The 26,022-nt window shown below is 45.4% G+C and overlaps 1 non-coding gene across 1 annotated transcript; it reads right to left on the bottom strand.

Moving 5' to 3' along the window:
* Nucleotides 1–5,671: 5,671 nt before the first annotated feature.
* trnae-cuc (transfer RNA glutamic acid (anticodon CUC)) lies at nucleotides 5,672–5,743 on the bottom strand. Its single transcript has one exon. It is a non-coding gene; the product is annotated as a tRNA-Glu (tRNA).
* Between the last annotated feature and the right edge of the window lie 20,279 nt (nucleotides 5,744–26,022).

Genomic DNA, 26,022 nt, shown 5'->3' with positions numbered 1-26,022 from the left:
CCTGTGGAACGTTGCTAGTTGTAAGTTGCGATCCTGAGCATGCCCCTTATCCCTCCTGTATCATTGGTTAGCCAATCATCTATCCATACGATTAGACTGTTTCCAATATCATGTGCATATCATTGGCTCTGCCAGCAAGTCTTCCCAAACCGTTCTTGAAAAAGTGGTGGTGAGCTACCTCTTAAATTACTTCACAAATATGATGTGGTCTATAATAAAGGTTCAGGAGCGAGTTCCAGGATTTTGATCAATAACATCGAAGCAATGCGTATATGTCACACTTGGAATGTTGTGTTCACACTTATCTCCTCTTGCTGGTTGAAGTGATGGAGTGGAAGTTGCTCTTGAAGAGCCGCCACTCATATAATCAAGCCAGACAGATCGATTGTGGCCAGAGACACTGCCATCTTGCCTTCTCATCAATCTACATTCTTTCTATCCAAGTTTTAGTCACATCAAACTGCCTCGCAATGCTGTATGGCCACAGTAAACTATAATAACGTGAAGATCGCTGGGATGACTTTCTACATCCGACTGCAATATAATCACAAATCATTGTTTCCAGTTTTGGTGGAACAAAGGACATCGTATTGGTGGATAATTACAGTTAGTGCAGACACAGCTATCCATCGATATATATTAATTCTGATCACTTCAATGGCCAAATTTCAATTCAGAAACCAAGTGCACTCGGCTGCTTGTAACATAGACAACATGACAAAGTGGTTCATAGGAGGAGAAATGGGGCATTGAGGAGGAGTTAAATGTTTGCTTTTGGTCACCTCCACAATTGTTAGAAAAACAGGTTGAAACGATTCTTAAAAGGTGGCTGAAGTAATAATGTGGCATAACACTTCAGACAGCGCAAAGTGGAAGATCACTTTCTAGTGGAAGAAAAAGATATTTCTTATTTCTGAAAGAACTGGGAAACAGAAGAGGGAATGAAATCTGACTTGGGAGCTATTTCCTATTTGTTGAGAATGTTGTTTCATAACAGTCTTGGTTTAGAGCATAAGCTCTTCATCAGGAATAAAGGGTGGCCCAAGGGGGCTGAGAGGTAAATGGGAAGGAAGTGGGGCTGGATGAATGGCAGCTGGGAATGCAATAGGTAGATGGAGGTAGGGATTGATGGTAATAGGTCAGAGATGATGGTGGAGCAGATAGGTGAGAATCAAGGTGGACAGGTATGACAGGTCAAGAGGTTGGTGTCGAATTGGAAGATTGGATCTGGGACAAGGTTGGGGAGTGGAAATGAGAAAACTGATGAAATCTACATTGATACATGTGGTTGGAGGGTCCCAAGTCAGAAGGTGAGGTGTTTTTCTTACAAGCGTCGGGGAGCAAGAGTTTGGCAGTGGAGGCAGCCCAGGACTTGTATGTCCTTGGCGGAACGGGAGAGCGAGCTAAAGCGTTCAGCCACAGGGCGTCGGTCGTTTAGTTTTAGTGTCCCAGAGCTGTTCCCTGAAACGTTCCGCGAGTTGGCGTCTAGTTTCCCCAATGTGGATGAGACCATATTGCAAGCAATGGACATAATCTTATAAATAGATTGCATAAATCTTAGCCTGCCAGAGTTCTTTTCTTTATTTAAATTAATGAAAATTTTAACTAAATTGGGTGACTGCATGAAACGGTTTGTTGGTCAGATTTGAATCATCACTCCCAAATAAGACAATGCCATGAATATCAGTGAACTGCTCTTTTTGTTAAAAACCACAAGTTCTTGATGTATTTTCACAACTTACTGGTATTCACATCTGCACATTCAATGTCAAACTCTGACATCAGAAATGAAATTACACCATTAATTTTGACTTTCAATATTCGAAGAAGCAAATTAATAGCACACAATCAATACCCAGTCTGATTAATATGAAATTAAATTTAACCAAAAAAAACATAAAACCAAGCTGGGAGATAAGAAATAGGGGAAGGGCATAAAGCAAGAAATGCAGCATCATAGAAGGTGCTCCTCCAGGGAGTGTATTTTACCAACTACCGCTGCTAAATATAAACACTCTGATATGATCCTCCGGTTTTAATGTAAACCATAGCCCCATACAGTAGGTACCATTTAAATGAGTTAAAAATACAAGCCTTGAGCAAATCCAGCCTCCAGCCTTACCCCCCGCTTCTTGGAGCTTGGACCTTCATCAAGCTCCGGCGGGTCGTTGAACTCCTGGGCTCCAGCTGCCACTCCTCCACTGAAGAAGCTTTGGGAAGCAGATGCAAAGGCAACATACAGAACAGAGCACCATTGTAAATGAAAGCAGCTTACGGAGATATTGGGCAGAAGCATCACATGGTTTTTACCCATCGACCTCTGGGTTATGTGCCCAGCACACTCACGCAGCACTACTCTGCTTCTGGGCTCCCAGTAGCTGGATTGTGGATCAGTTTAAAGTAGGTCCTATTTCTCTGACAACATCGGTACACAAGGCAGTGAAGAAAGATTTCAGCACACTGGCCTTCATCAATTAGGGAATTGAGTATAGATGTTGGCAAGTTACGTTGTAGTTATACAGGACGTTGATGAGGTTGCACCTGGAATATTGTGATCAGTTTTGGTCCCCTTGGTGTTCTGACTTCTTCAACTCCGGGTTTGTGTTGAACTTGATGGGATACTTTGTCCAACTTAGCATGTTTAAACAGTATCGCTCAGATGATTGATTTGAAACTTTTCAGGAAGTGAGCTCAATAAGATTGAACTATTCAAAGTTACTTGGACCCTATTTTAAAATTACATCAGTACCAGTAGTCAAAGACACGTACAGCATGGAAACAGACCCTTCGGTCCAACTTGTCCATGCTGACCTGATATCCTAAATTAATCTAGTCCAATTTGACAGCACCTGACCCATATATTCTGGCAGCTCATTTCATATATGTACCACCCCCTGCATGAAGACGTTGTCCCTTTAATATATTTCGCCTCTCACCCTAAACCTATGCCCTCTAGTTCTGGACTCCCCCACCCCTGAGAAAAGACCTTGTCTATTACCCTGTCCATGCCCCTCATGATTTTGTAACCTCTATTAGGTCACTCCTCTGCCTCCGATGCTCCAGGTAAAACAGCTCCAGCCTATTCAGCCTCTTCCTGGAGCTCAAACCCTACAACCCCCAGCATCATTCCCATAAATCGTTTCTCATGGAGAAGTTAACGTTTCAGTCCTGAAGAAGGGTTAATACCCAAAACGCTGACTACTCCACATTCTGAGGTTGTATTCTCACAACCTCCTGCTTGCAACTTCGGGTTGCAATATGTAGTGGCTCAGTGGTTACCACTGCAGCCTCACAGCGCACGGGACCCAGGTTTGACTCCAGCCTTGGATAGCTGTCTGTGAGGAGTTTGCACAATCTCCCAGTGTCTGCATGGGTTTTCTCTGGGTGATCCTGTCTTCTAACAAAAACCAAAGATGTGCAGGTCATGTTGATTGGCCATGCTTAATTGCCCATAGAGTTAGGTACATTAGTTAGAGGGAATTGGGTGTGGATGGGTTACTCTTCGGAGGGTTTGTGTGGACTTGTTGGGACAAATGGCCTGTTTCCTGTAGCTAATCTCATCTGCACTAATTTTGTCTCTAACGAATGGCAGAGTAGACTCGACGTGCCCAATGGCCTAACTTCTGATCCGATGGTCTTGCGGTCTGAGGTTTATTTGGATCATTTCATTGGCAATGTGCAGTCCCGGACTCAATGAGCAGCAGTGCCCACGCTGGTGCTTCCGCAAGTTGCAAGCAAACATGAACCTCTTCCCACACTCGGGCCAGCTGAAGGGCCTCCCACTGCTGAAGGACACACAGGTGTTTCAGCAGGGTGGAGGAATTGCTGAAGGCCTTCCCGCACTCAGGTCAGCAGAATGGCCTCACCCTCCCCCCTCCTCCCCCGCCGCCCCCGTGTGGACCAGCTGATGCTTCCGCAGTGTGGAGGAGCGGATAAAGCCCTTCCCACACTCGGGGCAGGAGAACGGCTTCTCCCCGGTGTGGACGGACTGGTGCCTCAGCAGGGCTGAGGAATTGCTGAAGGACTTCCTGCACTTAGGGCAACTGAACGACCACTCCCCCATGTGGACTCACCAATGGGCCAGCAGGTCGGAGGAAAGAGCAAAGCCCTTCCTACACTCGGGGCAGAAGAACGGCCTCTCCTCAGTGTGGACCCATTGGTGTCTCAGCAGGTGGGAAGAACTGCTGAAGGCCATCTCGCACTTGGGGCCGGAGAACAGCCTTCCCCGGTGTGGACCAACTGTTGCGGCAGCAGGCAGAGGAATCACTGAAGGCCCTCCCGCACTCAGGGCAGCAGAAGGGCCTCTTCCCCTCTGTGGACCCACTGGTGCTTCAGAACCCTTTCAAATTTCACAATATCCTTCTGATAGGAGGGAGACCAGAATTGCACACAATATTCCAAAAGTGGTCTAACCAATGTCCTGTACAGCCACAACATAACTTCCCAACTCAAATACTCATTCAGAGGATCGCGAAAGCTTTCAAAACCCACAAAAAACAAACAGGAAAGAATGGAGGGACAAACGAATTTTTGAGAGTCAGCTTGGAAGCATCACTGAGAAATCGGCGGACTGGGTTTATTGGGTACCCGTTCTCCTTAAATACACTATATACGAATTCCTCTTCTGCTCTTCGTAGTTTCTCTGTGCTGCAGTGTGTAGTGGCTCGTTGAAATAACGTCCTGATGCAGCAACGTTTGTGGGTGTTGGGATGATTGTTTCTGTGGTTAAGAATTTGGTTTGTGTGGGTTGTTTTTCTGTAGACGCTAGTTTGAAGTTCCCCCATTGACTGTTCGCTCTACTGTGACATCTAAGAATGGGACTTTGTTGTTGTTCTCCTCTTCAAACCAGGAGCCCCCCTCAGCCCCAAAGCCTCACCATTTGGAACACCAATATGCAGACTAGTCAAAGGCCTCCACTGAAAACACCAAGTCGAAGATTCACGCCACTCCATTTACTCCATCCAAGAATTCCTGAACACTAAAGACACTAAGATAGAAGAGGATGGAATAATGCTGTCCTTTGACATAGCAGCCCTGTTCACATCCATTAACATCAATTTGGCCAAACAAAACTGAAGACACTACTCGAAGAACCAGAGACACAAACACAGCACCAACTTCATCAGCAAAGATAGCACTGTCAACCTCGTAGAACTGTGTCTTACCACCCACTTCATATTCAGTAACAAGCCCTCCAAACAAATCAACGAAATACCCATGAAACCACCAGTATCAGGATTCCGAGCAGAAGCAATAATGCAGAGACTCGAACAAACAGCCCTTCCAACGATCCACCCAAACTTTGGGTCCACTACAGTGATGACACTTTTGTCATCAAAAAATGAAACAAATTAGAGGAAACCTACAACACCATCAACAATATCCTCGCTGACATAAAATTCACAAAAGAGGAGAACAACAACAAAGTGCCATTTCTAGATGTCACAGTAGAGCGAACAGTCAATGGTAAATTCAAAACAGCGTCTACAGGAAAACAACGCATACGAACCAAGTACTGAACTACAGAAGCAATCATCCCTCCACAAACAAACAAATCTGAATCAGGACACTATTTCAACGAGCCACGACACACTGCAGCACCCAGGAACGACTATAAATAATTACACAGCGCATTTAAGAAGAATGGGTAGCCTGCACCGCTGAAAATGTTTTCCCTGACCGGGAATCGAACCCGGGCCGCGGCGGTGAGAGCGCCAAATCCGAACCACTAGACCACCAGGGAGATGCGGATTCCGCTTGTCAGCTCTCCTAAAAATTACTTTCCTGCCCGGAAATCGAACCTGGGCCGCGGTCGTCAGCAAGCTTTCACCTGTGCATCCAACAATGTCATTTCTTGTATCCATTGCTCCCGATGCGGTCTCCTCTACATTGGGGAGGCTGGAGACTCCTCGCAGAGTCCAGTCACGGCGCTTGAGGGGATATTTGCGGGACACCCGCAACAATCAACCCCATCGCTCTCTGGCCCAACATTTCAACACCCCCTCCCACTCTGCCGAGGACATGCAGGTCCTGGGCCTCCTCCATCGCCGCTCCCTCCCCACCCGATGCCTGGAGGAAGAACGCCCCATCTTCCACCTCGGATAAATTCAAACCCAGAACATTAATGTAGACTTCACCAGTTTCCTCATTTCCCCTCCCCACACCTTACTTCAGTTCCAAACTTCCAGCACAGTGCTATCCTCATGACCTGTCCTACCTGCCAATCTCCCTTCCCACTTATTCGCTCTACCCTCCTCTCTGACCTTTCATCTCCATCCCCACCCCCATTCACCTATTGTACTGTTTGCTACCTTCGGCCCAGCACACCTCCACCCCCCAATTTATCTCTCCGCCCTGGAGGCGTCCTGCTTCCATTCCTGATGAAGGGCTTTTGCCCGAAAAGTCGATTTTCCTGCTCCTCGGAAGCTGTCTGACCTGCTGTGCTTTTCCAGCACCACTCTGATCTAAACTCTGGTTTCCAGCATCTGCAATCCGCACTTTTGCCTACCCAATAAACCCAGTGTGTCGATTTCACATCAACAAACTGACACAAGCAGACACAACGTGTGCAGAAACCCTAGCCACATTACTTTACATAAAAGACATCTGGGAAATGATGTCCAGACAACTCAACGCTCTCAGCATCATGGTAGCCCACAAACCTACCAACACACTTAAACAGCGGCTAATGAACCTGGAATAGCCTATACAAACAACCCGCAAACGAATGTTATTTACAAAATACCATACAAGGAAATATATACATGAACTCTGCCGCACAGTTCTCTGTGGCAAGAAATGCTGGGATGAGATAAGGAATATTTTTTTCAGCCAAAACGAATCGGCACTAACTGGACAGCCATTTAAAACCAACGCTGTCAGGCCAGGATGCAAGATCCAACAGGATGAACAGATTTCTTATTTCCTGAAGATTTACAAAGCTGAGACTGGGTTTTGGTGTTTGTTCCCTTTCCACTCCCAGGAGCCGCAGTGGTTGGGGAGGTGAGTTGGAGAAAGTGAAATATGTCCATGAGCAGCGTGTGGAGCGATTTCAGCTTCCCCTCCTCTGACAGCGCTGTGACGTGACTCTGATGTTCTCAGGGACACTTACTGACCCGAGACAGTGAAAAGATTCCCATTCCCGCAAATCAGGAATTCAAACCGTATGCCGGCTTCAGGACAATGAGAAAGATTAATTGGGGTGTGTGAAGAAGCTGTGAGCTGCATTTCAAAGAGGTAGGTGGAGTCAGATGCCTCATCCATTGCGCCCCCGGCCCTGTGCGTACCTGACCCCGCCATGCTGCTGAGTTCTGACGTTAACACGGACATGCGCAGCAATGGGAACATTCACAAGAGGAACAGCCAAAGATAATCACCGTCACTGCTTACCTTCCATTGTCCCAACTTGGTGAAGCAGTATCTTTCACTGGCAAATAAAACACATTCGTCCTCAGGTGCCTGCTTCATTTCGATCACGACTTCACGCCCCTCACTGTTCTCGTCTCATTTCCAAACACTTGGCTCATAGCCTCAAAAGTAGCTCTGTGGGTATCTGCTTGTTCCACCCTGACAGGCAATGGGTTGCAGATTTCCAACCCCTCCACTGATGTGAACCTTAAAGAAGAAACCGGGGAACAGTCTTCCTTTCTTTTTGACGACATTTCTCAACTGTCGTCGGCAAGGTTCACACCTGCGTGGGGAAACCGCAATCGATCTCAAATCCATCGTATTAACCACTCGACCCACGAACAAAGAACCACACTGACAGCTTCATTTCCCAGGTCTCTCTGCCTGTGGAGCTGAGAAATAGTGAGTTATTGCTGGGTTTGTTTGAATACAATCACTTCACAGGTTTCGAAAGGGTTACATATCTGCACATGGCGAGTCTGGTTGTTTCATCACGAAAGATGAAATAAACGTTCAGTTAAAAGCAAAAACAGAAATTGCAGGAGCAACTCAGCAGGTCAGGCACCATCGGTGGAAAGAGAATCAGAGACAATATTTCAGAACTCTGTTTTCTCCCACAGGTACTGCCAAACCTGCTGAGTTTCTCCAGCAGCTCCTCTTTGTGTCTCTGATTCTCAGCATCCGCAGTCCTTTACGTTAGAAATTAAATCAATTCAACCTCATGTGCAGGAATGAGAATCCTTTCAATTTCCCAAAAAATTGTCAGAGATTTCAAGGCATTTGGTAAAAAAAGTAAAAGCGACATTAGGAAGAACACTTTCTTGTCCCTGTCCGACCGTGACAAGGAGGCAGATTCAAGAACACAAAAGGGCATTCGGTGGTCATGTCCAAAGTAACAATGTGGAGATTTACAGGGCGAAGGCAAGAGAATGATACGAATAGAGACTCTCATTTACTTGCTGTGTAGAACCAGCAGAACTAATGTGGGCCTCAAATTGCGCTGTGACACGTGTTGTGATTCAGAGTGAACTCACAGTTCAATCAACGGAAGGTGGGGATTTAGAAAAGTTTATATTTATACAATCTCCTCACGTCAACGCAACAACAAAGTGGTTTAATTATCCGCCAGTGGAGAGACCCGGTTCCTGGAGATGGGACATAGAGCTGGCTCAGGGATATCAATCCACATTGCTCTCTTTGCCACTAGTTCAGAGGGAGAACATTGGAGGGACAAAGGAGAGAATAACGATCTGTGTCGGGTTTGACTAACTGTTCATGGAGACTATTCCTGGCGAACAATAAGTCGTGTGTAACAGCAGACGATGTGATAACACGGCCTCGTGTGGGTGTGGTAGGGATCAAGGGCATGCGGGAGTTCGGATCCAAATAATATTGAACTCGATCTTGAAGACTGGAGGATTCCAAACGGAAAATGAGGCGCTGGTCTTCCATCTGGAGCGGAGCTTTGCTGGAACACTGCTGCATGCCTGAGACAGAGATGTTGGCCAGGGAACAGGGTGGCGTGCTAAAGAGACAGGCAGCGAGACGGGCATCGCCTCTGGGTGGGCTCTGAACCACCAACCTTTCGGTTAACAGCCGAACGCGCTGACCAATTGCGCCACAGAGACAGGCGATGACATGGGTTGCGCCATCACTTAGGGGAGGCTATTATTGAATTCATAAGTCAGCCTCCCGGCCTCGAATTCCAGTTGTCGTCTATCAGTTTTACTTTTCCATAATAAAGCCTGGGAGATTTATTGTGGAGACACCGGGGACAGGCTGGACACACATCCATGTCAGGAGGAACGAGCTTTCTTACTCCGGGGCCGTCGCCCTTCGAGCCTTTCCGTGTTTTGCCTGTTCCCGAGTTCTCTCATTGGCTCGGAGGCGAGAAGGGGTTTGAATTCCTGATGTGCAGGAACGACAATTCTTTCAATGTCTCAGATCAATTCATGTCCCGAGAACATCAGAGTTAATCACCCGGCCTCTTCAACAAGGGGACGGTGTCTGGACTGTCTCTACTCAGTCGGACAGTTCATCTTTCATTCTCCTCTAAATACGCTTCCCAAAGAGTTTCTAAAGATTCACAAAGCTGGAGACTGGGATTTCTGTTTTGCTTCATGAACATTTTTCCATTTCGTAACTGACAATATTTTGCCAAAACCTCTTCCCAATTGTACGCCATGATTCATTTCCAGAGATGAGGAATTTCCATTTTGGAGAGACATTCCCAAGGTTGGGAATGTTTGCTTTGGAGCAAAGAAGGTTAACTGGAGATTTCCTGGGGCTGTTGGTAATGATGGGAGAAGAAGCGGTGGGAATGGGCAGATTAATGATCAGAAGAATCAATTGCCACTGACCAGAGTCAGTTACCAGAGGACAGGGATTGAAGTTCTTGAATGAAAAGCAGCACTTGTGCCGATTAAACACAGAGAATACTGCAGAAAGCCAACAGGACGAGCAGCATCTGTGGAAAGGTAAACAGAGCTGACGTTGTGAGGCTGGTACGTTGTTTGTTCACAACCCGATTTTCCTGCATGGCAATCAATTCCCAGACATGAGAAAACGTGATTTTATCGAGACGGGTTTTGTGAAGTTTGAGCGATAATGCAGCCAACAGGAAGTCATTTAAAATCGCCAGTGAAGAAAGCATAGTCAGCAGGTTACCACCCTGAGCGGGGGAGCCCCAAAGAATCTCTACGCCAGCACCTTAAGTGTTCGGCCACAACTACACGCCCAAAGTTGTGGTCTAAAATTTCTCATGGAATGGTTCTAACAGGAAAGGTGAGTATTAGGCTTTTCCTGTCCGCGCCATAGTCCCAACGTATCCTGTTCCCCTGGATTTGATCAGGACAGAGGAGGCTGATGGGAGATCGAACTGAACTACACACATTGATGAGAGATAGAACGGGTGGGAAGGATCCATTCCCATGCATAGAGAGATTAATAATCAGGGCCGAAAATAAGGAGCCACTTCAAGAAATTTGGGGTTCATTCAGCAAAGCTAATGTGGAACTGTTCACAGAAAATTGTGATGAAAGTCTCTCGAGTTATTTTGATGAGAAGTGTTGATGATGCTAATACAATCGATAGGATGAACGTAGATTGGTAAATGTATTTGGCGACAGTTCTGTTCTAGCCCTGTGAGCGAAACCTGGATCTGAAGGAATAAAAGGGGAATTAACAACATCGATCTGAAATTGGATACGTGACAAGAAACAGATCCATCATTAACAGTTGGCTTTTGAACTGGAGAAGGTTTCTCGTGAAATTAGCTTGAGGCTTGAGGTATGCAAGGTCAAGATAATTTAGGTCAAACACGGAAACGCGATCCTCATTAGCAGACAGTGAAAGGATTACAAGACGCAAATTAAACATTTTCAACAAGTGATACAGTGGACTGGGAAGATAAGTATTATAAACTGTGAACAACAAAGTTGTTGAGCACAACACTTACATTCAAAGACCGAAAACATCCAGGTCCTGATTAATCAGATTGCATTGTGGTGCTTTTCTGCAAAACATCCACTTGCAATGTCCTACAAAAGAGTGACAAAACCCATCCCTGTCAGCCCAAGATAGAAAATCCGAAGGGATGAACGTTTGCGGATTTTCTGAAGATTCACAAAGCGAAGACTGGCTTTTGGTGATTGTTTCCTTTCCACTCCCAGGAGCCGCAGTGGTTGAGGCGGTGAGTTGGGGAAAGTAAAATGTGCCCGTGAGCAGCGTGTGGGGCAATTTCAGCTTCCTCTCATCTGACAGCGCTGTTTCTTGACTCTGATGTTCTCGGGGACACTGACTGACGCAAGACAGTGAAAAGATTCCCATTCCCGCAGATCGGGAATTCAAACCGTATGCCGGCTTCAGGACAATGAGAAAGATTAATTGGGGTGTGTGAAGAAGCTGTGAGCTGCATTTCAAACAGGTAGGTGGAGTCAGATGCGTCATCCATTGCACCCGGGCCCTGTGCGTATCTAACCATGCTGCAGAGTTCTGACGTTAACACGGACATGCGCAGCAATGGGAACCTTCACAAGGTGAACAAACAAAGATAATCACCGTCACTGCCTCCCTTCCACAGGCCCAACTTTGTGAAGCAGTATCTTTCACTGGCAAAGGAAACACCCTTGTCCTCAGGTGCCTGCTTCATTTAGATCACGATTTCAAGCCCCTCACTGTTCTAATCTCATTTCCAAACACTTTTCTCACAGCCTCAAACGAAGATCTGCGGGTATCTGCTTGTTCCACCCGAACAGGCAGTGGGTTGCAGATTCCCGACCAGCCCCAATGTGAGTGAAATATTTTTCCCCCTCCACTGATTTGAATCTGAAAGAAGAAGCCGGGGAGCAAGCTCCCTTTCTTTTCGACGACATTTCTCATTTTGTACTCGACAGGGTTCACACCTGCGTGGGGAAACCGCAATGGATTTCAAGTCCATCGCATTAACCACTCGGCCCACGAATACAGAACCACACTGACAACTTCACTTCCCAGGTCTGTGTGCCTTTGGAGCTGAGAAAGAGTGAATCATCGCAGAGTTTGTTTGAATCCAATCACTTCACAGTGTTTCGAAAGAGTTAAATATCTGCACACGGTGTTTGCAGATATTTAGGTGTTTCATCCCAAAAGATGAAATGAACTTTCAGTTAAAAACAAAACTAGAAATTGCAGGAGGAAATCAGCAGGTCAGGCAACATCCGTGGAAAGAGAATCAGAGGCACCATTTCAGGATTCTGTTTTCTCCGACAGGTACTGTCAAACCTGCCGAGTTTCTCTTTTTGTCTCGGCTTCTCCGCATCCGCAGTCCCTGACGTTCGAAATTAATTCAATTCAGAAACCCCTTTGTGGAGAAGATTTCCGTTTGGGGAACATTTTCCTGACCCCATCAAAAGCACACAGCTTTGAAACCAAGGAATAACAGCGAACACACCGCCCCTGGGTGGGCTCGAACCACCAACCTTTCGGTTAACAGCCGAACGCGCTGACCAATTGCGCCACGGAGACAGGGGACAACGAGGGTTGCGCCATCGCTTAGGGGAGGCTATTAGCGAATTCGTAATTCAGCCTCCACGCCTAGAATCACAATTGTCATCTATCAGTTTTACTTTTCCATAATAAAGCCTGGGAGATTTATTGTCGAGACACCGGGGACAGTCTGAAGACACATCCATGTCAGGAGGAAATGGCTTTCTTTCTCCGGGGCCGTCGCCCTTCGAGCCTTTCCGTGTTTTGCCTGTTCCCGAGTACTCTCATTGGGTCGGAGGCGAGAAGGGGTTTGAATTCCTGATGTGCAGGAACGACAATTCTTTCAATGTCTCAGATCAGTTCATGTCCCGAGTACATCAGAGTCAATCTCCCGGCCTCTTTCACAAGGGGACGGTGTCTGGACTGTCTCTACTCAGTCGGACAGTTCATCTTTCATTCTCCTCTAAATACGCTTCCCAAAGAGTTTCTAAAGATTCACAAAGCTGGAGACTGGGATTTCTGTTTTGATTCATGAACATTTTTCCATTTCCTAACTGACAATATTTTGCCAAAATCTTTTCCCAATTGTACCTCTTCCGTCATGTCCAGAGATGAGGAATTTCCATTTTGGAGAGACATTCCCAAGGTTGGGAATGTTCGCTTTGGAGCAAAGAAGGTTAACTGGAGATTTCCTGGGGCTGTTGGTAATGATGGGAGAAGAAGCGGTGGGAATGGGCAGATTAATGATCAGAAGAATCAATTGCCACTGACCAGAGTCAGTTACCAGAGGACAGGGATTGAAGTTCTTGAATGAAAAGCAGCACTTGTGCCTAATAAACACAGAGAATACTGCAGAAAGCCAACAGGTCGAGTAGCATCTGTGGAAAGGTAAACAGAGCTGGCGTTATGAGGCTGGTACGTTGTTTGTTCAGAACCAGAGTTACCTGCATGGCAATCAATTCCCAGACATGAGAAAGCGGGACTTTATTGAGACGGGTTTAGTGAAGTTTGAGCAATAATGCAACCAACAGGAAGTCATTTAAAATCGCCAGCGGAGAAAGCATAGTCAGCAGGTTACCACCTTGGGCGGGGGAGCCCCAAAGGATCTCTACGCCAACACCTAAAGTGTTCGGCCAGAACTGCACGCCCAAAGTTGTGATGTAAAATTTCTCATGGAATGGTTCTAACAGGAAAGGTGAGTACTGGGCTTGTCCTGTCAGCGGCATAGCCCCAACGTATCCTGTTCCCCTGGATTTGATCAGGACAGAGGAGGCTGATGGGAGATCGAACTGAACTACACACATGGATGAGTGATAGAGCGGGTGGGAAGGATCCATTCCCATGCGTAGAGAGATTAATCATGAGGGCCGAAAATAAGGAGCCACTTCAAGAAATTTGGGGTTCATTCAGCAAAGCTAATGTAGAACTGTTCACAGAAAATTGTGATGAAAGTCCCTCGAGTTATTTTGATAAGAAGTGTTGATGATGCTAATACAATCGGTAGGATGAACGTAGATTGGTAAATGTATTTGGTGACAGTTCTGTTCTAGCCCTGTGAGCGAAACCTGGATCTGAAGGAATAAAAGGGACATTAACAACATCGATCTGAAATTGGATACGTGACAAGAAACAGAGCCATCATTAACAGTTGGCTTTTGAACTGGAAAAGCTTTCTTGTGAAATTAGCTTGAGGCTTGAGGTATGCAAGGTCAAGATAATATAGGTCAAACACGGAAACGCTATCCTCATTAGCAGACAGTGAAAGGATTACAAGACGCAAATTAAACATTTTCTACAAGTGATCCAGGGGACTGGGAAGATAAGTATTATAAACTGTGAACAACAAAGTTCTGGAGCACAACACTTACATTCAAAGACCGAAAACATCCAGGTCCTGATTAATCAGATTGCATTGTGGTGCTTTTCTGCAAAACATCCACTTGCAATGTTCTACAAAAGAGTGACAATACACATCCCTGTCAGCCCAGGATCGAACATCCGAAGGGATGAACGTTTGCTGATTTTCTGAAGATTCACAAAGCTAAGACTGGGTTTTGGTGATTGTTTCCTTTCCACTCCCAGGAGCCGCAGTTGTTGAAGCGGTGAGTTGGGGAAAGTAAAATGTGCCCGTGAGCAGCGTGTGGGGCTATTTCAGCTTCCCCTCATCTGACAGCGCTGTTTCTTGACTCCGATGTTCTCGGGGACACTTACTGACGCAAGACAGTGAAAAGATTCTCATGCCCGCAGATCGGGAAGTCAAACCGTATGCCGGCTTCAGGACAATGAGAAAGATTAATTGGGGTGTGTGAAGAAGCTGTGAGCTGCATTTCAAACAGGTAGGTGGAGTCAGATGCGTCATCCATTGCACCCGGGCCCTGTGCGTATCTAACGGCACCATGCTGCAGAGTTCTGACGTTCACATGGACATGCGCAGCAATGGGAACCTTCACAAGGTGAACAACCAAAGATAATCACCGTCACTGATTCCCTTCCGCAGGCCCAACTTTGTGAAGCAGTATCTTTCACTGGCAAAGGAAACACCCTTGTCCACAGGTGCCTGCTTCATTTCGATCACGATTTCAAGCCCCTCACTGTTCTAATCTCATTTCCAAACACTTGGCTCACGGCCTCAAACGAAGCTCTGCGGGTACCTGCTTGTTCCACCCGAACAGGCAGTGGGTTGCAGATTCCCGACCAGCCCCAATGTGAGTGAAATACTTTACCCCTCCACTGATTTGAATCTGAAAGAAGAAGCCGGGGAGCAAGCTCCCTTTCTTTTCGACGACATTTCTCATTTTGTCCTCGGCAGGGTTCACACCTGCGTGGGGAAACCGCAATGGATTTCAAGTCCATCGCATTAACCACTCGGCCCACGAATACAGAACCACACTGACAGCCTCACTTCCCAGGTCTGTCTGCCTGTGGAGCTGAGAAAGAGTGAATCATCGCAGAGTTTGTTTGAATCTAATCACTTCACAGTGTTTCGAAAGGGTTAAATATCTGCACACGGTGTTTGCAGATATTTAGGTGTTTCATCCCAAAAGATGAAATTAACTTTCAGTTAAAAACAAAACTAGAAATTGCAGGAGGAATTCAGCAGGTCAGGCAACATCTGTGGAAAGAGAATCAGAGGCAACATTTCAGGATTCCGTTTTCTCCGACAGGTACTGTCAAACCTGCCGAGTTTCTCTTTTTGTCTCGGCTTCTCAGCATCCGCAGTCCCTTACGTTAGACATTAATTCAATTCAGAAACCCCTTGGTGGAGAAGATTTCCGTTTGGGGAACATTTTCCTGACCCCATTAAAAGCGGACAGCTTCGAAGCCAAGGAAGAACAGCGAACACAACGCCCCTGGATGGGGTCGAACCACCAACCTTTCAGTTAACGGCCGAACGCGCTGACCAACTGCACCAGAGAGACAGGCGGCGACGAGGGCTGCGCCATCGCGTAGGGGAGGCTATTAGTGAATTCATAATTCAGCCACCCCGCCTAGAATTACATTTGGCGTCTATCAGTTTTACTTTTCCATAATAACGCCTGGGATATTTATTGTGGAGACACCGGGGAAAGTCTGATCCCACTCTCTGGAGACTCATCCACGTCAGGAGGAACTAGCTTTCTTACTCCGGGGCCGTCGCCCTTCGAGCCTTTCAGTGTTTTGCCTGTTCCCGAGTTCTCTCATTGGCTCGGAGGCGAGAAGGGGTTTGAATTCCTGATGTGCAGGAATGACAATTCTTTCAATGTCTCAGATCAGTTCATGTCCCGTGAACATCAGAGTCAATTTCCCGGCCTTAAAAAAAAGGGGACGGTGTCAGGACAGTCTCTACTCAATCGGACAGTTCATCTTTCATTCTCCTCTAAATCCGCTTCCCAAAGAGTTTCTAAAGATTCACAAAGCTGGAGACTGGGATTTCTGTTTTGCTTCATGAACATTTTTCCATTTCCTAACTGACAATAGTTTGCCAAAATCTCTTCCCAATTGTACCCCTTGCGTCATGTCCAGGGATGAGGAATTTCCATTTTGGAGAGACATTCTCAACGTTGGGAATGTTCGCTTTGGAGCAAAGAAGGTTAACTGGAGATTTCCTGGGGCTGTTGGTAATGATGGGAGAAGAAGCGGTGGGAATGGGCAGATTAATGATCAGAAGAATCAATTGCCACTGACAAGAGTCAGTTACCAGAGGACAGGGATTGAAGTTCTTGAATGAAAAGCAGCACTTGTGCCTAATAAACACAGAGAATACTGCAGAAAGCCAACAGGTCGAGCAGCATCTGTGGAAAGGTAAACAGAGCTGGCGTTATGAGGCTGGTACGTTGTTTGTTCAGAACCAGAGTTACCTGCATGGCAATCAATTCCCAGACATGAGAAAGCGGGACTTTATTGAGACGGGTTTAGTGAAGTTTGAGCGATAATGCAACCAACAGGAAGTCATTTAAAATCGCCAGCGAAGAAAGCATAGTCAGCAGGTTACCACCTTGGGCGGGGGAGCCCCAAAGGATCTCTACGCCAACACCTTAAGTGTTCGGCCAGAACTGCACGCCCAAAGTTGTGATGTAAAATTTCTCATGGAATGGTTTTAACAGGAAAGGTGAGTACTGGGCTTGTCCTGTCCGCGCCATAGCCCCAACGTATCCTGTTCCCCTGGATTTGATCAGGACAGAGGAGGCTGATGGGAGATCGAACTGAACTACACTCATGGAAGAGTGATAGAGCGGGTGGGAAGGATCCATTCCCATGCATAGAGAGATTAATAATCAGGGCCGAAAATAAGGAGCCACTTCAAGAAATTTGGGGTTCATTCAGCAAAGCTAATGTGGAACTGTTCACAGAAAATTGTGATAAAACTCTCTCGAGTTATTTTGATGAGAAGTGTTGATGATGCTAATACAATCGGTAGGATGAACGTAGATTGGTAAATGTATTTGGTGACAGTTCTGTTCTAGCCCTGAGAGCGAAACTTGAATCTGAAGGAATAAAAGGGACATTAACAACATCGATCTGAAATTGGATACGTGACAAGAAACAGATCCATCATTAACAGTTGGCTTTTGAACTGGAAAAGCTTTCTTGTGAAATTAGCTTGAGGCTTGAGGTATGCAAGGTCAAGATAATTTAGGTCAAACACGGAAACGCTATCCTCATTAGCAGACAGTGAAAGGATTACAAGACGCAAATTAAACATTTTCGACACGTGATACAGTGGACTGGGAAGATAAGTATTATAAACTGTGAACAACAAAGTTGTTGAGCACAACACTTACATTCAAAGACCGAAAACATCCAGGTCCTGATTAATCAGATTGCATTGTGGTGCTTTTCTGCAAAACATCCACTTGCAATGTCCTACAAAAGAGTGACAATACAAATCCCTCTCAGCCCAGGATAGAAAATCCGAAGGGATGAACGTTTGCGGATTTTCTGAAGATTCACAAAGCTAAGACTGGGTTTTGGTGATTGTTCCTTTCCACTCCCAGGAGCCGCAGTGGTTGAGGCGGTGAGTTGGGGAAAGTAAAATGTGCCCGTGAGCAGCGTGTGGGGCTATTTCAGCTTCCCCTCCTCTGACAGCGCTGTGACTTGACTCCGATGTTCTCAGGGACATTGACTGACGCGAGACAGTGAAAAGATTCCCATTCCCGCAGATCGGGAATTCAAACCGTATGCCGGCTTCAGGACAATAAGAAAGATTAATTGGGCTGTGTGAAGAAGCTGTGAGCTGCATTTCAAACAGGTAGGTGGAGTCAGATGCGTCATCCATTGCGCCCCGGCCCTGTGCGAATCTAACCATGCTGCAGAGTTCTGATGTTAACACGGACATGCGCAGCAATGGGAACCTTCACAAGGTGGACAACCAAAGATAATCACCGTCACTGATTCCCTTCCACAGGCCCAACTTTGTGAAGCAGCATCTTTCACTGGCAAAGGAAACACCCTTGTCCTCAAGTGCCTGCTTCATTTCGATCACGATTTCATGCCCGTCACTGTTCTAATCTCATTTCCAAACACTTTCCTCACAGCCTCAAACAAATCTCTGCGGGTATCTGCTTGTTCCACCCGAACAGGCAGTGGGTTGCAGATTCCCACCAGTCCCAATGTGAGTGAAATACTTTTCCCCCTCCATTGATTTGAATCTTAAAGAAGAAGCCGGGGAGCAAGCTCCCTTTCTTTTCGACGACATTTCTCATTTTGTAGTCGGCAGGGTTCACACCTGCGTGGGGAAACCGCAATGGATTTCAAGTCCATCGCATGAACCACTCGGCCCACGAATACAGAACCACACTGACAACTTCACTTCCCAGGTCTGCCTGCCTTTGGAGCTGAGAAAGAGTGAATCATCGCAGAGTTTGTTTGAATCCAATCACTTCACAGTGATTCGAAAGGGTTAAATATCTACACTTGGCGAGTCGAGATGTTTCATCCCAAAAGGTGAAATTTCCGTTAAAAACAAAACTAGAAATTGCAGGAGGAACTCAGCAGGTCAGGCAACATCTGTGGAAAGAGAATCAGAGACAACATTTCAAAATTCTGTTTTCTCCGACAGGTACTGTCAAACCTGCCGAGTTTGTCTTTTTGTCTCGGCTTCTCAGCATCCGCAGTCCCTTACGTTAGACATTAATTCAATTCAGAAACCCCTTTGGGGAGAGGATTTCCGTTTGGGGAACACTTTCCTGACCCCATTAAAAGCGTGCAGCTTCGAAGCCAAGGAAGAACAGCAAACACTGCCACCATAGTTGGGCTTGAACCACCAACCTTTCGGTTGACGGCCGAACGCGCTGAACAAATGCGCCACAGAGACAGGCGTTAGCATCCACTGTCTCATCGCTTAGGGGAGGCTATTAGTGAATTCATAATTCAGCCTCCCCGCCGAGAATTACTGTTGTTGTCTCCCGCGCAGTCTGGCGAGAGATCCCGGCTTTCTTAACTTGGCTTGTGCAAAAATGCCCGATTAAACTTCTCAAAAAGAACCTTCGTGAAACGAGGCTGGTCTCCCTGGAGTACGAATGGGACAGGAAGTGAAATGATTGGAGATAGCATTGAACAGGTTGACGTGTTTACTTCCCTAATTTTCTTATCCCTGTGCCAATTGGCACGTGACTTGGGAAGTAATGTTATTACACACACTGGAGCAGTGGGATTTGAACCTGAGCCTCAGGGCTCTATGGGTGACTACAGCTGCACCACAAAAAAAAACCTCTAGTAAATAGGTCCTCTTGAGTTGAATGAGAGGAAACAGCTTCCTCCTCAACATGAGACACGACCACTGTACCCTCCGTGCCCATTACAATAAATTGAGCCGCCTCCTGTTGAATGAATGAGTGGGAACCCCTCTCCGAGCTCCAAGAAGCGGGGGGCCCGGCTGGAGGCTGGATATGCTCAAGGCTGGTATCTATTAACTTATTTAAATGGTACCTACTGTATGGGGGTATGGTTTACATTAAAACCGGAGGATCATGTCAGAGTGTTTGTTTATATTTCGCAGTTGTAGTTGGTAAAATACACTCCCTGGAGGAGCACCTTCTATGATGCTGCATTTCTTGCCTTCTGCCCTTCCCCCATTTGTTATCTCTCATCTCGATTTTACATTTTCAGTCAAATTTAATTTCACATTAATCAGCCTTGGTATTCACTGTGTATTATTAATTAATCTGTTGGATTGATGTAAAACAAAATTAATGGTGTAATTTCATTTATGTTGTCTGAGTTTGACATTGAATGTGCAGGTGTGAATGCCAGTAAGTTGTAAAAACAAATCAAGAATTTGTGCTTTTTAAACAAAAAGACGAGTTCAATGGTATTACTGGCATTGTCTCCTTTGAGGATGATGATTATAGTCTGACCAACAAACCATTTCATGCAGTCACCCAGTTTAATTAAAGTCTTTTGGAAAATAATTCTGGCAGGCAAAGATTTATACAACCCAAAATACGGTTGGTAATCATGTGTATTCTTATCTTTTAAGCCGTAACAGAAGGCATTGCGTGGCGGTTTGAGACTGAAACTTCGCTGGAAAGAATGTAGATTGATGAGGGAAGTCAAAATGGCAGAGTCTCGGGCCACAATCTGACAGTCTGGCTTGATTGCATGAGTGGTGGTAGTTCAAAAGCACCTTCCAAGTCATGACCTCAACCACCAAGAACAGACAAGTGTGAACACAGGCTTCCGACTGCAAGATATATCGCATTGTTTCTTTGTTATTGACCAAAATGCTGGAACTCACTCCTGAACATTGTTGCAGTCCACATCATATTTGTGAAGCAATTTAAGAGGCAGTTGAGCACCACCTTTTCAAGGTGTGTTTGGGAAGAGTTGTTGGCACAGCCAATGACATTCACATCTCATGAAATAGTAAGCAAAGAGCCCACAGTGTTGGGAGGCTGTATGTTAGCATGGATAGAGGATTGGCTAACTACCACAGTTGTGGTAAGGGGCATGTTCAGGATGACAACTTGTAACTCGTGGTGTACCACAGGGATCAGCGCTGGGGCCAACATTATTTACAATATATATACGAATTACTTGGATAAGTAAAGTGAATGTACTATTGCTAAATTTGTAGAAGAGACAGTTGATGTGAAAGCAGGTGGTGAGGATGACATTAGATATCTGGAGAGGGATATAGACAGGTTAAGCAAATGAGCGAAAGCTTGGCAGATGGGAAAATGAGGTAATACAGTTTGTCAGGTGGTGAAGAAATGAATATTAATGGAGAAAGCTTTAGAATAGAGGGATTTGGAATCACGTCCACGAATCTCTTCATCCAATTTCAGTGAGTAATAGGGAGGCAAATGGGAGGTTGGCCTTTTCAATAGAGTAGAAATGTAGGGAGGTTATAGTGAACCTATGTAAGGCATTAGTCAGGCCACAACTGAATACTGTGAACAGTTTAGGGCCCTTTACCTGAGGAAAGATATATTGGCATTGGAGGCAGTCCAGAGAAGGTTGACCATGATGATACCAGGGATGGAAAGAACGTCTTATGAGGAGAACTGAATAGTTTGGGCCTGTGCTTATTAGAAGTTAGAAGAATTAGAGGTAACCTTATTGTCACGTACAAGATTCTGAGGAGACTTGACAGGCTCGACGTGGAAAAGTGGGTGAGACTGGAACCAGAGGAAGTAACCTCCAAATAAGAGATTGCATGTTTAGGACAGATAGGAATTTCTCCTGAGGGCAGTAAATCTGTGGAACTTGATACTACAGAGGGCTGTTGAGCCTGGGTTGTTACGTGCATTCAAGGCTGAGATAGATTTTTTTTAAATCAGTAAGCGAATTGAGGATTATGGGGAAATGGCAGCAAATGGAGTAAATGTTTCCCAGAATAATCGTGATCTGAACAAATGGCAGAGTCAACTCAATGGGCTGAATTGAATAGTAAATAGTAATTCTGTTCACCGAGCTGGAAGTTTTTGTTGCAAACATTTCGTCCCCTGGCTAGGCGACATCATCAGTGCTTGGGAGCTTCTTTGATGTTTCCTCCGGTGTTTATAGTGGTCTGACCCTGCCGCTTCCGGTTGTCAGTTTCAGCTGTCCGCTGTAGTGGTTGGTATATTGGGTCCAGGTCGATGTGTTTGTTGATGGAGTTTGTGGATGAATGCCATGCCTCTCGGAATTCCCTGGCTGTTCTCTGTCTGTCTTGCCCGATGATAGTAGTGTTGTCCCAGTCGAATTCATGTTGCTTGTTGTCTGCGTGTGTGGCTACTAAGGATAGCTGGCCGTGTCGTTTCGTGGCTAGTTGATGTTCATGTATGCGGATTGTTAGCTGTCTTCCTGTTTGTCCTATATAGTGTTTAGTGCAGTCCTTGCATGGTATTTTGTACACTACATCTGTCTTGCTCATGTTGGGTATCGGGTCCTTCGTTCTGGTGAGTTGTTGTCTGAGCGTGGCTGTTGGTTTGTGTACCGTTATGAGTCCTAGGGGTCACACAACAACGAGCACCCGAGCTACAAATCTTCGCACAAACTTTGAGTAAATAGTAAGGAGGAAAAGGATGCAACTGTCAATTACAGACCAGTCAGTGTTGGAAGCCTAGAGATTGGAGGGAGTTGGTGGCATTTGGGCATTGTTACTGGATTTAACATCTGGAGTTTCAAATTGATGCTGCTATGGCCCCGATGCAATTTGAAATCAATTTATGTATCTGGAATATAAACTTATCGCTGCTTTAGTGATCTTATCAATTATCATAAGTACCTATCTTGTTCACTAATAACCTTTTTTTAAGGAAGGAAATCTTCAGTCCTTTCCCAGTTTGGTGAATGTGTCACTCTTGATCCAAAGTCATGTGGTTGACTCTTAACTGCCCTCTGAATTGGCACTTGGATATTTTTTGGGAGACGAAGTGTCACGTTCCATGAATGAATAAAGAAAAATATTCAGGACAAGATTGTCAATGTCACTGTCAGTGAAGGGAAGATTGCGATCTAGTGATACTGGTTAAGTAGCCCAAAGATCTCGGTCTTCTGAGAACAAAAATTAAAATCCCATCATGGATGCTAGTGGACTTTATTTTCAACGAATAAAAAGATCTGGAAATGAGAGTTTATCTCTGCACTGGCAACCAGGAAACCATTATTGGCTAAGACAATGAATTGCAGCTGTTGGAGATCAGCAACAAAAGGCACAATTGCTGGGGAAATGCAGCAGGTCTGGCAGCATCTGTGGAAAGAAAACAGTTAATGTTTTGAATCCAGCCTAATTTTGAAAGGCCACCGGGCTCAAAACAGTAACAGTGTCGTCTCCTCATAGATGCTGCCAGAACTGTTGTTTTTGTCCAGTCATGACAGAGTGTTGTGAAAGTGTTCTTTTAGGGAGGGAAATCTACCACTCACAACTCTACACACGCGTGCACACGCTCACAACATGTGACTCCAGACCTACTACAATGTGGTTGACTCTCAACTGCCTTTTCGCAGGAAGCCAATCGCTCAGTCCAAAGGCCATGAGGGATGGGGAGCAAATGTTGGACGTGCTAGCAACAATCCCATCCCTCAAAATATTTTCTTATATATTTTAAAGCATAGGTTAATGAAGGACAACCAAAACAAACTGCTTTGGGAAAGTCATGCCCAACTAACCTGATTTGCTTGTAGTTATAAATATTGTTTTAAAATCCTCTTCAGAGAGGACATTGGTTCCATCATTGTTGCAATGCTGCATGCAATTTCTGTGCTTTCTGCTACAGGAAGGGTGTTGTGAAACTTGAAAGGGTTCAGAAAATATTTACAAGGATGCTGCCAGGGTTGGAGGGTTTGAGCTACAGGAAGAGGTTGAATAGATTGGAGCTATGTTCCCTGGAGCTTTGGTGACATTAAAGACATTTATAAAATCATGAGGGACATGGGTAAGGTAAATAGGCAAGGTCTTCTCTCTTGGGGTGGGGAAGTCCAAAATTAGAGGGCATAGGTTTAAAGTTAATGGCAAATGGAGTTTAATATAGATAAGTGTGAGGTCTTACATTTTGTATAGTCAAATCAAGGTAGGAATTGCATGGTGAATGGTAGGACCTTAAGGAGTGTAGTGGAACAGAGGGATCTTGGAGTACAGGTTCACAGTTCTCTGAAAATGGAGGCACAGGTAGAAATTGTTTGGCACACTGGCCTTCATCAGTCATGGCATTCAGTATAAAATACCGAATTAGATTTGAGATAAGCACCAAATCTGTTTCATATGCAGTAATTCAAACCAAGAGATGTAGGGGTGCAGGTTCATAGCTCCTAGAAAGTGGAGTCATGGGTAGACAGGTCGGTGAAGAAGACTTTCGGCATGCTTGCTTTCATCAGTCAGAGCACTGAGTACAGGAGTTGGGATGAATTGTTGCAGCTGTCACAGATTCCACACAACAACACAAGACGTGACCCTGCCCTCCCCTGACTGACTGTCCCTTTGCATATCAGGGGGAAGACACCCCTTTAATTGTAATGATCAGACAACATGCCATCCTTCAAAACAAGGTCTGCGTTCACAAATATTTGGACAGAGGAAAGAAGTTCTAGTCTGGGTGAAGATCAATCTTCATTGCGTGAGAGAGAGAGAGAGAGAGAGAGAGAGAGAGAGAGAGAGAGAGAGAGAGAGAGAGAAAGAGCAGCAGCAGCTTCAGGCGTTCATGGTCCAACTTCTGAAAAGACCTTGTCTGATTTGCAGCTGTTTATGGGCTTGTAATATCGAGCTGCAGCATATTGTAGATCTTCAGTAAGCCCTGCCAGTGCTTCTATGTGGTCTGAAATTTATCGTACAATTTGTGTATTTCCTATGTATCTGTATCCAGCTTCACCTTAATTGTATTCCCCTCTTTATCTCTTTTCCCCCATCCTCACCCCTCCACACATCAGCATATCATTAGACTATAGGAGCAGAAATTATGCCATTCAGCCCATCGAGTCTGCTCCACCATTCAGTCATGGCTGATAAGTTTCTCAACCCCGTTCTCCCTATAACCTTTGATCCTCTTGATACTCAAGAAAATATATTCAATGATCTTACCTCCACAGCCTTCCGGGGCAGTGAATTCCATCGATTACCACTCTCTGTCTGAAGTTTTCCTTATTTCTGTTCTAAAACATCTTCCCTTTACTTTAAGGCTGAGGAGGAGGCATAGAGGAGCGTGGTGTGCACTTGTAAACTCCAGAACTTCCCAAACTTCACGAGTCAACAATAACGCTTTCTGGAGCAAGAAATGAAAGGGCTGACGAGAAACTGTGACACCACAGGAAGTGAAATTAGGCCATTCTGCCCATTGAGTCTGCTCCACCATTCACTCATTCTTGAGTATCAAGGGGCTCAAACGTAACAGGAGAATGGGGTTAAGAAACATATCAGCCATGATTGAATAGCAAAGCAGATTCAAAACGATAAATGGCTTGTTAACCGTCCCTGGGAAGAAGGAGGCAACACAATAAGTTGTTTCTTGGGACAGGTAAGATAATGTTATTTTACAATGGTGTGACAAAAGGACAATTAATTCTGCCTGTGGAAGGAAAGCCCTGACATAGAGGGGTTAATTGCAGGGCAGGCTGTTTCAAACAGACAGCTAACCCTCAAGGATAAGAAGGTAAACTACAGACCTGAGGTCTCCAGCAATGTGAGGTGATGTTAGAGTCTTAAAAAAAAGGCACACCACAGATTTGAAATTGAGGAAACGCAACCAAAATTCAACTCCAGAATGATAAAGCAGCAGCAGTACTTAAAAGAATAATACTGCATCAAACCCCTGGACACTTCCAGAGATGGGCACTGTCGGTGGAAACCCAGTTAAATTCAGCCATCAACTGGGTGATAGCCATATTTGGGGGGTGGGGCGGGTGGTGAAGCTGAATGAACTTGAGAGGTTTTATTTGTGGTTGCTACGTGCAATAAAGTGCAAATCATTGTTTCAGCATTTGATTGTCTGTGCGGTTTCTGAGTCAGGAGCCAAATTAAGGTGATTCACCCACAACCACACCAAGAGGCTGGGATTAGTATTGACTCCATTGCATTCAAGAGAATGTCATCAATACTGTTATAAAGCGAAGGCTGAACCCCGCCCCACCACTCTACAAGATCTCAAACCGAAACGTCCAAAGAGTGGCACGTTGCCCTTTAATCTGTAAAGTCAGTGTGATAAGTGGTGTAACCTGCTGTAGTGTTAAAAGTAAATCCCTGACACTTTACAACCG

The sequence above is a fragment of the Chiloscyllium plagiosum genome, unplaced genomic scaffold (assembly GCF_037043375.1).
Source record: "Chiloscyllium plagiosum isolate Xiang-an unplaced genomic scaffold, Cpla_swu_hap1 HiC_scaffold_27, whole genome shotgun sequence".
Classification (NCBI taxonomy): Eukaryota; Metazoa; Chordata; class Chondrichthyes; order Orectolobiformes; family Hemiscylliidae; genus Chiloscyllium; species Chiloscyllium plagiosum.
This window is presented reverse-complemented; position numbering and strand designations above follow the sequence as displayed.